Source organism: Callithrix jacchus, chromosome 10 (assembly GCF_049354715.1).
Source record: "Callithrix jacchus isolate 240 chromosome 10, calJac240_pri, whole genome shotgun sequence".
Taxonomy (NCBI): Eukaryota; Metazoa; Chordata; class Mammalia; order Primates; family Cebidae; genus Callithrix; species Callithrix jacchus.
Genome location: NC_133511.1, coordinates 82176708 through 82191375, shown reverse-complemented (window position 1 = coordinate 82191375; position 14668 = coordinate 82176708). Strand labels below are relative to the sequence as shown.

The window sequence follows — 14668 nt, the reverse complement described above, 5'->3', positions numbered from 1 at the left end:
TGCTTTATAAAGTTTGGCTTCCCCTCTGCCTCTAAATAAAAGTCCAAATATTAATAGAAACTCAATGGGGAAAACCCTAAACCATCTTTTAAAAAAGTAAATGGTAGAGAATCATTTTCTGAGATAATATCCTTTTAAAAGGTAGCATTCTACTTCTGCTTCTGGCTGTAGAGAATTAACTGGTGTTGGAACTAACCTTTTAATATAAACAATGAGAACTCTTGATCAACTGTATGAAATAATTGTTTTAAGAAATTAGACAATAGTTAGCACTAGACTGCCATATATTAGGGAAAGAAAACAAAGCCCTGAGATTAGCTTGCCTTTCTACCTGGTGACATTTATCCAACACTGATAAAGGGAGAGGCAACTGAAGTACAATAGGGGAGCCTCACTGAGATGAGCTGTCGGAGATCAGAGTTTGAGGAAATTGTAGTAGCTATAATTTGCAGGGTAGATTCTGAGATTGAAGGAGCTATCCAGAGAAAGAGCTGCAAAAACCTTCTCAGAGTTCCCTTAAGTCTTTGGCTGCATACTAACTGGGTGTGAATAGGGTGTAACTACAAGAGACTGAGTGAAGAATAACTACCTGGGAAATAAAAAAACTAATAAACTGAAAAACTGTTGGGACTGTACACATTACTGTGAAATATTTAAGTTTCAACTTGCTGTGGTAGAGTGTTTTTATTGAACACATAGGCATTTGGTAGAGATCCAGAAAGGTCACATCCTTGGAATATGGATAAGCTAGTCCTATAGTAAAGACTACCCTACAACCACCATAAGAGAGCCTAAAAACAAGCCCCAAAAAGATCAAGATGAGCTATGAATAAATTAATACACATTAGAAGAAAGGGTTCAAAACACTTTATAAGAACAGAACAAATTCTAGACACTCCGCAATGTATTATACAGTATGCGGTATCCAGTAAAAACATATGAAGAAACAAGACAATATGACCTATAAATAGGAGAAAAATCAGTCAATAGAAAGAGATCCAGAAATTACAGAGAGAATAGAACTATCAGACAATGACTTTAAAACAGCTATTATAAAAATAGTCAAGGATTTTAAGTAAAATATGAACATAATAAAGAGATAAGTGGAATAATAAAAAAGATCATGTAGAAATCCAAGAACTGAAAAACACAATACTTAGAGAATTTATTCAGATAATTAATTGCAAATTAAGATAGTAATAAAACCAAAGACAGGACAATAGAAACTATCCTGATAGAATTACAGAGGAAAAGAGCAGAAAAAGCAATGAACAGGGCCATATAACCTTTGAGAAATAAGAAATATCCTACGTGTAATGGAGTACCTGAAGAGGGTAAACATTTAAAAGATTTGAAGAAATAATGACTGAAATTCTAAATTTGTTCATATGGAACCACAAAGACCCAGAATAGCCAAAGCCATCCTAAACAAAAAGAACAAAGCTGGACTTCAAATTATCCCACAAAGCTGTAGGGACCAAACAGCATAGTTTGGCATGAAAACAGACTCATAGATCAATGGAACAGAATAAAGAACTCACAAGTAAATACACACATTTATAGTCAAATTATTTTCAACAAAGTTGTCAAGAACACACTAGGGAATGGATAGTCTCTTAGAAAAATGGTACTGAGAAAACTGGATGTCTATAACCAGAAGAATGAAACTAGAACTCTATCTCTCACCATATACAAAAATCAAATAAAGACTTTAATCTAAGGCCTGAAATTATGAAATTGCTAGAAAAAGACAATGGAAAACACTCCAGGATATTGATTTGGGCAAATATTTTTTTAATAAGACCTCAAAAGCACAAGGAATCAAATAAAAAATGAACAAATGGGATTACATCAAGCTAAAAGGCTTCTTCACAGCAAGGGAAACTATTAACAAAGTGTACAGACAATCCACAGATTGTCTAAATATTTGCAGACTACCCATCTAAGAAGGGATTAACAACCAGGCTATATAAGGAGCTAAAAAACCTCAGTAAGACAAAGCCCAATAAACCAATTTTAAAAATGGGCAAAATATCTAAGTCGATATTTCTCAAAAGAAGACATATAAATGGCAAACAAGTAAATGAAAGAATGACCAACATCACTAATCATCAGAGAAATACAAATACAACCTGCAAGGAAATATCATCTCACCCTAGTTAAAATGGCTTATATCCAAAGACAGGTGATATTGAATGCTGGTAAGAATGTGGAGACATGGGAACTCTCATATACTGTTTGTGGGAATGTAATTTAGTATAACCACTATTGAGAACAGTATTCAGGTTTCTAAAAAAAACTAAAATGGAACTACCTTATGATTCAACAATCCCAGTGCTATATATAAATCCAAAAGAAAATGACATGGTTTGGCTATGTCCCCACTCATATCTCATCTTGAATTGTAGTTCCCATAATTCTTATGTGTCATGGGAGTGACCAGATGGGAGGTAATTGAATTATGGAGGCAGTTTCCTCCATGCTGTTCTCATGACAGTAAGTTCTCATGAGATTTGATTTTGTAAGGGGCTTTTCCCTTCACTCAGTTCTCGTTCTCCTTCCTACCACCATGTGGAGAAGAATGTGTTTGCTTCCCCTTCCACCATGATTGTAAGTTTCCTGGGACTTCCCCAGCCCTGCAGAACTAGGAGTCAATTAAATCACTTTCCTTTATCAATTACCCAGTCTTGGGCAGTTTTTTTTAGTAGTGTGAGAATGGACTAATGCAGAAAGTTGTTACTGGTAGAGTGGTGTTCTGCTATAAAGATATTCAACAATGTAGAAGTGACTTTGGAACTGGATAAGAGGCCGAGAGCTTGGAACAAATTAGAGTGCTCAGAAGAATATAGGAAGATGTGGAAAAATTTGGAACTTCCTAGAAACTTGTTGAATGGCTTTAAGCAAAATTCTGATGGTGATATGGATAATGAAGTCCAGGCTGAAGTGGGCTCAGATAGAGATGAGAAACTTGTTGGGAACTGGAGCAAAGGTGACTCTTGTTATGCCTTAAAAAAAGACTGGCATTTTGTCCCTTCCCTAGAGATTTGTGGAACTTTCAGCTTGAGAGCTATGCTTTAAGATATCTGGCAGAAGATGTTTCTTAACAGCAAAGTGTTCACGAGGAGGCAGAGCGTAAAAGTTTGGAAAAGTTGTAGCTTAATGATACAATAGAAAAGAAAACCCATTTTCTGGGGAGAAATTCAAGCAGAAATTTGCATAAGTAACAAGAAGCCAAATTTTAATTGCCTAGACAATGGGGAAATGTCTCTGGAACATGTCAGAGACCTTCATAGCAGCTCCTCTCATTGCAGTCCCAGAGACCTAGGAGGGAAATAATGGTTTTGTGGGCCAGGCCCACGGCCCCCCTGCTCTGTGTAGCCTTGGGACATGATATCATGTGTTCCAGCTGCTTCAGCTCTAGCTGTGGCTACAAGGGGTAAAAGCATAGCTAGGCTGTTCCTTTAGAGGGTGCAAGGCCCACGCCTTGGTGGCTTTTATGTGGTATTGGGTGTGAGGGTGCACAGTAGTCAAGAAATGAGGTTTGGGAACCTTTGCATAGTTTTTGGAGAATGTATGGTAACACCAGGATGTCCACAGATAGAAGTTTGTTACAGAGGTGGAACTGTCATGGAGAACCTTTGATAGGGCAGTGTGAAGAAAAATGTTAGATTGGAACCCCTACACAGTGTCCCCACTGGGGCACTGCCTAGTACAGCTGTGAGAAGAAGGTCACCATTCTCCAGACCCCAGAATAGTAGATCCACTGACAGCTTGCACTTTGTTCCTGAAAAGCCATAAACACTCAATGCCAGCCAGTGAAAGCAACCAGGGGTTGGGCTTTACCTTGGAAAGCTACAGGAGTAGAGTTGTTCAAGGTCATGGGAACTCACCTCTTGTATCTGCATGACCTGGATGTGAGACATGTAATCAACGGAGGTCATTTTGGAACTTTAAGGTTTAATGACTGCCTTGTTGGATTTTGGACTTGCATGGGGCCTGTAAGCCCTTCATTTTGGCCATTTCTCCCATTTGGAATGGGTGTATTTACCCAATGCCTGTACTCCCATTTTATCTAGGAAGTAGCTAACTTGCTTTTGATTTTACAGGCTCATGGGCAGAAGGGACTTGCCTTGTCTCAGCTGAGGCTTTTACTTAGACTTTTGAGTTAATGCTGAAATGAGTTAAGATTTTAGGGGACTGTTGGAAGGGCATGATTGTGTTTTGAAATGTGAAGACATAAGATTTGGGAGGGACGAGGGACAGAATGATGTGGTTTGGCTGTGTCCCCACCGAAATCTCATCTTGAATTATAGTTCCTATAATCCCCATGTGTCATGGAAGGTACATGGTGGGAGGTAATTGTAGGTGATTTACCCCATGCTATTCTTGTGATAGTAAGTTCTCATGAGATCTGATGGTTTTATAAGGGGCTTCCCCCTTTACTCAGCTCTCATTTTTCTTCTTTCTGTTGCCATATGAAGATGGCATGTTTGCTTCCCCTTCTGCCATGATTAAAAATTTTCTGAGGCCTTCCCAGCCATGTAGAACTGTTAGTCAACTTAAACTCTTTTCTTTATAAATTATTCAGTCTCAGGCAATTCTTTATAGCAGCGTGTGAATAGGTGTGAATGGACTAATACAGAAGGGAAATAGGTATATTGAGATGTCTGCATTTCCATATTTATTGCAGCCAAATAATAATAACCACTCACAATAGCCAAATACAGAAGTAACCTAAGTGTTCATCAACAGATAAATGGATATACAATGTGGTATATGGTACATATACACAATGCAATATTATTTAGTAATAAAAAGGAATGAAATCCTGTTATTTACAACAACATGGATTAAACAAATGGATATTATGTTAAGAAAAAAAGCCAGGCACAGAAAGATATTTGTCACATACTCTCACTCATATGTGAGAGCTTAAAAAAAATGAACTAACGGACATAGAGAGTAGAATAATTATTACCAGTAGCTGGAAGGATAATGGGGAGCAGGAGATAAAATGGGGATAGTTACTGGGCACAAAAATACATAGAATGAAAACAAGCTAGTATTTGGTAGCACAGGAGGGTTTCTATAGTTAATGATAATTTACTATGTATTTAAAAATAAGTAGAAGAATAGAATTGGAAAGGTTCTAACACAAAGAAATGGCAAATTCTTAAGGTGATGAATACCGCAGTTATCTTGATTTGATCTTTACACATTGAATGCTTGTACCAAAACATCACATGTACCTGTAAATATATACAACTACTATGTACCCATAATAATAAAAAATTAAAGATAAATAAATTTGTTAAAAGATATAACCCCCCCAGATCCAAGAATTATAAGCACAGAGAAGAATGCATACCAAAAATCAAACTTCTGGAAACGAATAAAAGAGTCTTAGAAGTAGCCAAAGATAGGTTATATACAGTGGAACAAATATAGAAGTGATTCCTCACATTAGAAATAATTCAGTTAGATATTAAAATGGCATATTTTAAAGTCATAAAAATATTACAATCTATAATTTTAATTAGAAAAAATGTTCACATCTGAAGGTGAAATGAAGATATTTAAGAAAAATAGAAGTTCAGGCAATTTATTGTCAGCAGATTTTAACTATAAAAAATCAAGGAAATTTCTTTAGGCTGAAGAAAATAATACTAGATGGAAACTTAGATTTTTAAAAAAATATATATTTTTACTGCACTTTAGGTTCCTGCATGTGAAGAACATGCAGGGTTGTTGCATAGGCACATACATGGCAATGTGGCTTGCTGCCTCCATCCCCATCACCTATATCTAGCATTTCTCTCCATGTTATCCCTCCCCAACTCCCTACCCCCACTGTCCTTCCCTTAGTCCCCCGCAACAGACTCCAGTGTGTGATATCCCCTCCCTGTGTCCATACGTTCTCATTGTTCAACACCTTCCTATTAGTGAGAACATGTGGTGTTTGTTTTTCTGTTCTTGTGTCAGTTTGCTGAGAATGATGGTTTCTAGGTTCATCCATGTCCATACAAAAGACACGAACTCATCATTTTTATGGCTGCATAGTATTCCATGGTGTATATGTGCCACATTTTTCCTGTCCAGTCTATCATTGATGGACATTTGGGTTGGTTCTAGGTGTTTGCTGTTGTAAACAGTGCTGCATTGAACATATGTGTGCATGTGTCCTTATAATAGAACGATTTATAATCCTTTGGGTATATACCCAGTAATGGGATTGCTGGGTCAAATGGAATTTCTATTTTTAGGTCCTTGAGGAATTGCCACACTGTCTTCCACAATGGTTGAACTAATTTACACTCCCGCTAACAGTGTAAAAGTGTTCCTATTTCTCCACATCCTCTCCAGCATCTGTCTCCAGATTTTTTAATAATCACCATTTTAACTGGCATGAGATGGTATCTCAATGTAGTTTTGATTTGCATTTCTCTATTGACCAGTGATGATGAGATTTTTCATGTTTGTTGGCCTCATATATGTCTTCTTTTGAAAAGTGTCTGTTCATGTTTTTCACCCACTTTTGAATGGGCTTGTTTGTTTTTTTTCTTGTAAATCTGTTTTAGTTCTTTGTAGATTTTGGATATTAGGCCTCTGTCAGATGGGTAGATTGCAAAAATTTTTTCCCATTCTGATGGTTTCCAGTCACTCTAGCATTTGTTTCTTATGCTGTGCAGAAGCTGTGTAGTTTAATTAGATCTTACTTGTCTATTTTGGCTTTTGTTGCCATTGCTTTTGGTGTTTTAGTCATGAAGTCCTTTCCTATGCCTATGTCCTGAATGGTTTTGCCTAGGTTTTCTTCTGGGGTTTTTATGGTGTTAGGTCTTATGTTTAAGTCTTTAATCCATCTGGAGTTAATTTTAGTGTAAGGTGTCAGGAAGGGGTCCAGTTTCTGCTTTCTGCACATGGCTAGCTAGTTTTCCCAACACCATTTATTAAACAGGGAATTCTTTTCTTATTGCTTGTTTTTGTCAGGTTTGTCAAAGATTGGATGGTTGTAGATGTGTTGTGTTGCCTCCGAGGCCTCTGTTCTATTCCATTGGTCTATATCTCTGTTTTGGTACCAGTACTATGCTGCTTTGATTACTGTAGCCTTGTAATATAGTTTCAAGTCAGGTAGCCCAATGCCTCCAATTTTGTTCTTTTTACTTAGAATTGACTTGGCTATGTGAACTCTCTTTTAGTTCCATATAAAGGTTAAGGTGTTTTTTTTTCCAGCTCTGTGAAGAGGGTCATAGGTAGCTTGATGGGGACAGTGTTGAATTTATAAATTACTTTGGGCAGTATGGCCATTTTCACAATATTGATTCTTCCTAACCATGAGCATGGGATGTATTTCTATCTGTTTGTGTCCTCTCTTATTTCCTTGAGCAGTGGTTTGTAGTTCTCCTTGAAGAGATCTTTATACTCTAAGTCTGCTGCAGTGGAGCTCATAACCACCTTTTTTCCTCAGGTGCTCTGTCCTGGGAAGGTGGGGCTTTATTTATAAGTTCCTGATGTGCTGCTGCCTTTTTTCAGAGATATCCTGCCGAGCAAGGAGATAGCCTAGTCACAGTCTGCCACAGAGGTGTTGCTGAGTTTTCATGGGCTCTGTCCAGCTGCTATGTAAGCTTCCTTGTGGTTTTGTTCGTAGAGGTATAGTTAAAATTATCTCAGTAATGGTGGTCTGCCTCAGAAATGGCAGACTGTCTCTGTAATTGCGGACTTCCTCAGTAATAGTGGATTGCCTCCATAATGGCAGACTGCTTTGGCAATGGTGGACTGCCTCAGTAATGGTGGACTGCCTCAGTAATGGCAGACTGCCTCGGTGGTGGTGGACTGCCTTGGTAATGGCGGATGCCCTTCCGCCCACAGAGCTCGGCTGTCCCAGGTCCAGCTGTACTTGCTGTGAAACTCTCAATCCAGAACGTTTCAGATTGCTGGTCTTTGTGGGGGTAGGACCTGCCAAGACAGATCACCTGGCTCTCTGTTTCAGCCCCCTCTTTTCCAGTTGAATGGGTGACTGTCTCCCAGAAGTTCCAGGCATCCGTTGAAATGGTGTCCAGATTTGTGTGAGTTTTTGTGCAGAGACCTGCTACACCAGCTGAAAGAGCCATGTTGGAGACTTGTGGCACTTTCCTGCTGAGGAATCTCCTGGTCTCTGAGCAGCTCTGCACTGCAGAGCTGTTCCCATTTGGCCATCTTTGATCATCCTCCAATTTTTTGTTTTTTTGAGACAGAGTCTTGCTCTATTACCCCAGGCTGGAGTGCATTGGTCCAATCTCGGCTCACTGCAACCTCTGCCTCCTGGGTTCAAGTGATTCTCCTGCCTCAGCCTCCTAAGTAGCTGGTATTACAGGTGCATGTCAGTATGCCTGGCTAATTTTTGTACTTTTAGTAGTGATGGAGTTTCACTCTGTTGGCCAGGCTCGGAAACTTAGATTTTAAAAAGAAATGATTACTGTAAATGGTGACTCTGGAGGCAAATATAAGACTTTAATTTCTAATACTTAATTTACTTAAAATATGATTGATTCTATAGCATAAATGATAACCATCAATTATGAGGTTTAAAACATATAGAAGTAATATGTATGATAGCAATAGCACAAAATAAGAGTGTTTTAAAGTTCCTTACATTGTATTTGAAGTGGTATATTACTTGAAGGTAGACTGCTGTAAGTTAAAGAAGCATATAAGAAACTCTGGATCAATTATTTAAATAATGAAATAAAGAGGTACAGTTAATAAATCAATGGAGGAGATAAGCAGAATTCTAAAAAATAATAATTAAAAAGGCTGGAAAAGAGGAACAAAGGAATAAAGGACACAATAAAAATAGCAATATGGTAGGCTTAACAACCATTACATTAAATCTAAATGGACTAATACTAATTTTTAAAAGGCAGAGATTATCAGATTGGATTAACAAAAAACAAGAACCAATTAATATGCTGACTATAAAAGACATCATAAATATAAAGATGTAAATATGTTAAAAGGATTCTTGAAGATGTCCCACAAAAACACTAATGATAAGAAGGCTGAAAAAGCTATATTAATGTAAAGGTAGACTCCAGGAGAAGGAATATTATCAGAGTTAAAGAAGGACATTTCATAATGATTAAAGGTTCAATCCACCAAGAAGACATAATATTCCTGCATGTCTATACATCTATTAATAATAATGGAGCTTCAAAATACTTGAAGCAAAATATTGACAGGACTATAAGAAGCAAAAGACACAACCACAATCTAATTATTCTTGGTAATAAAACAAGTAGACAGATCTATAAGAATGTAGAAGACCTGAACAAAATTATCAACTTAACCTAATTGATATTGCTAGAACACTACACTAAAAGACATCTGGGTTATTATTATTATTAAGGAAATAAGGAGCAACCCCAAAATAAGTCATGTGCTGGACTATAAAACAAATATCAAATATAAAATGACTGAAACTATAAGGGGTATATTTTCTGACATGTAAACAAATTACAAATCAATAACAAAAGGAAACAATTTTAAATTCAAATTATTTGGCAATTAAACTACATATTTCTAAATAAACCATTTACCAAAGAAGAAAGAACAAGGAAAATTATAAAATATTTTAAACTAAATGATCATGAAAAACCAACCTAACAAAATATGTAGGATGCAGCTAAAATAATACTTTGAAGGAAGTTTATGTCTTTAAATGTAATTTTAAATAATAATCCTAAAAAATTTAACTGCAAATTCAAGGCAAATTCAATCAGAATTCCAGAAAGTCTTTTTTTTTTCTTTTGGTAGGCAGACCCACTCCAAAATTTACCTGAAAATGCAAGGGACCTAGCATAGCCAAAACAAATTTGAAATAGAAGAACAAATTCTTATTCTATGTGATTTCAAGATTTACTATAGGGCTGCAACAATGAAGACAGTTTGGTATTAAAGTAAGTATAATTAATTAATAGAATAGAAAAGAGAATTAAGAAATAGCTCTACACACACACACACACACACACACACACTCTCTACACACAGTCATTTGATTTTCAACACTTAAGCCAAGATAACTCAATGGGGAAAAGACAATCTTTTTAACAAATGATGCTGGAACAACTAGATATTTATATAAAAGAAAATTAACTATCTTTTACCTCATAGCATATATACAAAATAAATTAAAATTGATCATAGACCTGAATATAACACTAAATTCTAAAGTTTCTAGAAGAAAATACAAGAAAAAATCTTTGTGATATTGATACAGACAAAGATTTCATAGAGAGAATTCAGAAAATACTAGTCATAAACAGTTTGATAATGAAATCACATTAAAGTGAAAACTGTAGCTCCTCAAAAGACACCTTGTGAAAATAAAAAGACACTCTGTAGACTAGGTAAAAATGTTTACATTACATATATTTGAGAGATGACTTTACAATCCAATGTAAAAATGGGCAAAATATATATGAATGAATGGTCAAAAAGCATATGAAAATATGCTCAATATCTTAGTGATTAAGGAAGTATAAATAAAACTACACTAAAATACCACTTTATACCCTCTGGGATGACTAATTAAAGTGCTAGCACTAAGACATATTGGTGAGGATATGAAAAAACTAGAACTCTCATACATTGTGGTGGAGGTATAAAATGGTTGCAACCACTTTGGAAAACTTTTTGGCCCTTTATAAAAATAGAGTCATGCACATAGCTATCCCACTTTAAGAGGAAATTCAATTTTTAAAGGGGAAATATATATAGATATATATTTATAAAAAGACTTGGGAATAAATTTGTATATTAGTTTTATTTCTAATACCTTGAAACTAGAAAAACCCCACAAGTCCATAGACAGATGAACGGATACACAAATTGTGGTGTATTCATAAAACAAAAATTTAAAAAAGACCAGACTACTAATTTATGCTGCAACATGAATAAATCTCAAAAACTTTATGCTGACTGAATGAATCAATATCCAAAAAGGAATATATTGTATGCTTTCATTTTTACGAAATTCAAGAATAGACGAAACTATTTTATAGTGATAGAAATCGTATCAGTGGTTGCCTGAGTCCAGGAGCATGGATAATTGGCTGAAATGAGTGCATAAGTTAACTTTTTAGAAATGTTCTGTATCTTCTTTCAAGGGGGTACAACTATGTGAATATATAATTTGTCAAAACTTATTAAATTTATATTTTAAATGGCTTCATTTTAGTACATGTACATTATACATGAATAATATAGTTAATTTGAAAAAAACAAACTAGTTTTATAGCTGCTTGACATGCAATAGTCATATTCTTTTTTTGTATAACAGGGAATTCATTTTATCACTGAATATGAGCAGAGCTCTGGGTTAAGCATTATGGAAAACCACAAAGTGGTATCAGCAACATTCCCTAACCATCAAGGAACTTAATATGTAGGTATCATATTGTGGTACAAACTTGATCACATAATTAATCAACTGGTGGTAAAAATTGATAAGTACTAGTAGTAGTAGATGTAAAAGGAATTATGAAATTCATATCAAATTAAATGAGTTGATTGATAGAAGAGTATATAAAAAATACAGTGCCTGACAGATACGTGCTCAGCAAGTGTTAATTATTTTGCTTGAGGGGATGAAAATTTATGTTTGAAGTGATGAATCAAGGCATAATTGAGGAGGCGGCATTTGATGTAGGCACTGTAGAATAGGAGGGATTTTTGTTAAGTGTCAAAAAGCAGGGAGACATTCAGGCCAGGAGGCTGTCATGATCAAAGCGGGGAAGTGAAAAAGCACAGGTATATAGAGTGGAGAGAGGCATGCTTGGTGTACTCATTTGGACAAAAAGAAGTTTCATGTAGATGGAGTAATAGGAAATTAATCACCGGGGTCAAACTTTCAAGGATCCTTAAAAACAGATTGAGGAATATAACCTTGTTTTAAATTGATCTTTTGCAGGTTGCCAATATACTATGTAAAATAGATAAAAATTCTTATTTTTATCAGTAAAAACTTATTTTATAATTTAATATTATAACATTAAATATAAAGTCAATCAGAATGGTGAAGTAGTTTGGAACACGTGACTTTGAAATTGGGGACTGCTGATCTCAAATGAAAGTTTTTTTTTTTAAATGAGCCTCAGTTTTTACTTATTTTCTGTTGTGTTTTCTTTTGGTTGCATCATGTTCAGAAAATCCTAATTCATATAGGGAGGTAATTTAAGTAGCAATGCTATAAACATTTACCTTAAGGTCTTTGTATATCTTTCAATGAAGCAAGAAGGTTTGTTTCAAAGTACAGTCACATGTTGCTTAACAATGAGTATGCAGTCAGAGAAATGCATCCTTAGGCAATTTCTTTGTCATGCAAACATCATAGAGGGTACTTACACAAACCGAGATGGTAATGGCCTAGTACACACCTAGGCTATGTGGTATAGCCTGTTGCTCTTAGGCTACAAACCTGTGCAACACATTACTGTACTAAATACTGTAGGCAATTGTAACAATGGTAAATATTTGTGGATCTAAACATAGAAAAGGTATAGTAAAAATATGACGTTATACTCTTTTTTTTTGGCTCCTAGACCAGTTTATTTCACTTTCCAGCATTCAAAGAAATGTGATCTGCAAAAAACTAGATACAAAGTCCTTTTACTTCTTTACAAACTACTGTTAGTTCTCAATGAGTTTACATGCCTCACTTTTTATTCCAAGAAAAATCCCCATTGTGCAATACAAGGGTAAATAGCTGTTACAAATACACAGAAACATAATAAAGATAACCAACACTGTTAGAGGAAGGGGCAGAGGAAAACATCCGAGAAGGAACCTTTTCCACAGTGACTAGCAGAACGTCTTGTAGATATCAACAACTGAAGACAAAACACGTTGCTCACTTCATCCTGTCATCCTATCTAAAATGAGAACAGTTCATGCCTGGGACTTCTACAGGTTTTGCTAGTCCTCCTTCCTAGTAGAATGCCATTAGATTATTCCAAAGCTACTGCTCAAGTCACAGCCTCCCTACGTCAGAATATATTAGGTTTTGTAAATAGGAATATGGTCAAAATGCAATACAATGGAAAAATCTCTTCAAGAGAATGAGATTTGGAAAGCCATGCTTAGTCTCTGAGCCACACAGCCATGAGATCTTGAATTATATCTAATCTCTCATCTAGGAACATTATCCATTTTCCTTGTAAAGTTGTGAGGAATGAACATATGCAAGATGCTATCACATGGTGGGTATTCCACAAAGGACAATTTTCTCATCTGTAAAATGGGAATAATACCCACTTCCCAGGAGTGTTTTTAGAATTAAATATTTGAAAAGCACATGGTTCGGCACAGTAAGTCCTCAACAATATTGACAGCATTCAATATAAAGAGAAACAACCACAGAAGAGATCCGAAAGCAATTCATTCAACAGATGCAAAAATTAAAGGTCCTTTTCTGACTTACAATATTTCAGAGAACTACCAACTATTGTTATTGTATTTATATAAGTATTCACCTATTTTTAAACAAAATCCCAACTCAATATGTAACTTAATTCTCTCCCTTAAATGTCTTAACTTCAATTCAAAAGAAAATGGAGAAGGGAGGTAAAGGGCAAAAAACATCTATGAACTCTACATATTCTTTTAAAAATACAGAGAACCTCTATCCATAAGAACCACCCACTATGTTAATGAGTGTGTAACTGCATACAACAAAATACTTTTTGTAATTAAATCTAGTCATTTTGGCTCTAAGTAAATTCTAGTTCCCATTATATCAATTTTATCATCTCCATGAAAATAAAGCTATAAAAACATTTCCCCATTTGATTAAACAACAACAAAAAATATAACAAAAGATGAAACAAGTGAAAAATTATGGACTTTAACCTAAGATCTGACACTTGTTGTGTGGATCCTGGACAATTTAAAAAAAAAATTCTAAAATAAAATACAAACAAAAATACCATTTCATACCTCCCTTGAAAATATACCTCTGCTATATTTTCAAAATTGCTATAAATTAAAAGCTTAAACTCCACTTCCAGATTTTTAGTTAATAATTTTGCATGGTAAGTTTTAAATATGTGGCAAAAAGATGACAAAAATCAAATGTGATGGAATCAATGTATAGGTAAGGAAACATCCTAATAAGAAACTAAGGAATCCAAAACATTTCATGATACTATAAAAGTTATTTATTCACTATACACAGAACACGTCCCCTATAAAATGTACATATAAATCACTAAAAAGTATAATTTGGTGAACATTTTCTCAATTACAGAACATACTAAATCAGTTGGGATAACAGCTGTCTGCCTCAAAATAATCTAATTATAGCACCCAGTATCCTTTATATCTAATGCAAAGTTAAATACTTATTTTGGGGGTTATTTCCTAGTATGTGTTTGGTGAGGCAGAGTGAACACTTTAATATAACTCTAGTATATTACAGTCACTGCACAATAAACCAGTTTATTACAGATTAAAACAAATCATTTTTTCATTATTTGTAATATTGGGATTAAACAAATACTGGATACTTTTAAATGGCAGAATAACCACATAATTACTTATTCTTGATAGTATATTGGGTTCTATAATTACATTAAGATATGAATGGTGTAAAATATTGTTACGAATAATATACCTCAAACAAAACGACAAGGTGATA

General features: G+C 35.1%; 1 protein-coding gene across 50 annotated transcripts in view; it reads left to right on the top strand.

Annotated features, from left to right (window-relative positions):
* Positions 1–14668, top strand: part of SOX6 (SRY-box transcription factor 6) — a 705491-nt gene that overhangs the window by 398600 nt on the left and 292223 nt on the right. The gene's annotated exons all lie outside the window — the stretch shown is intronic.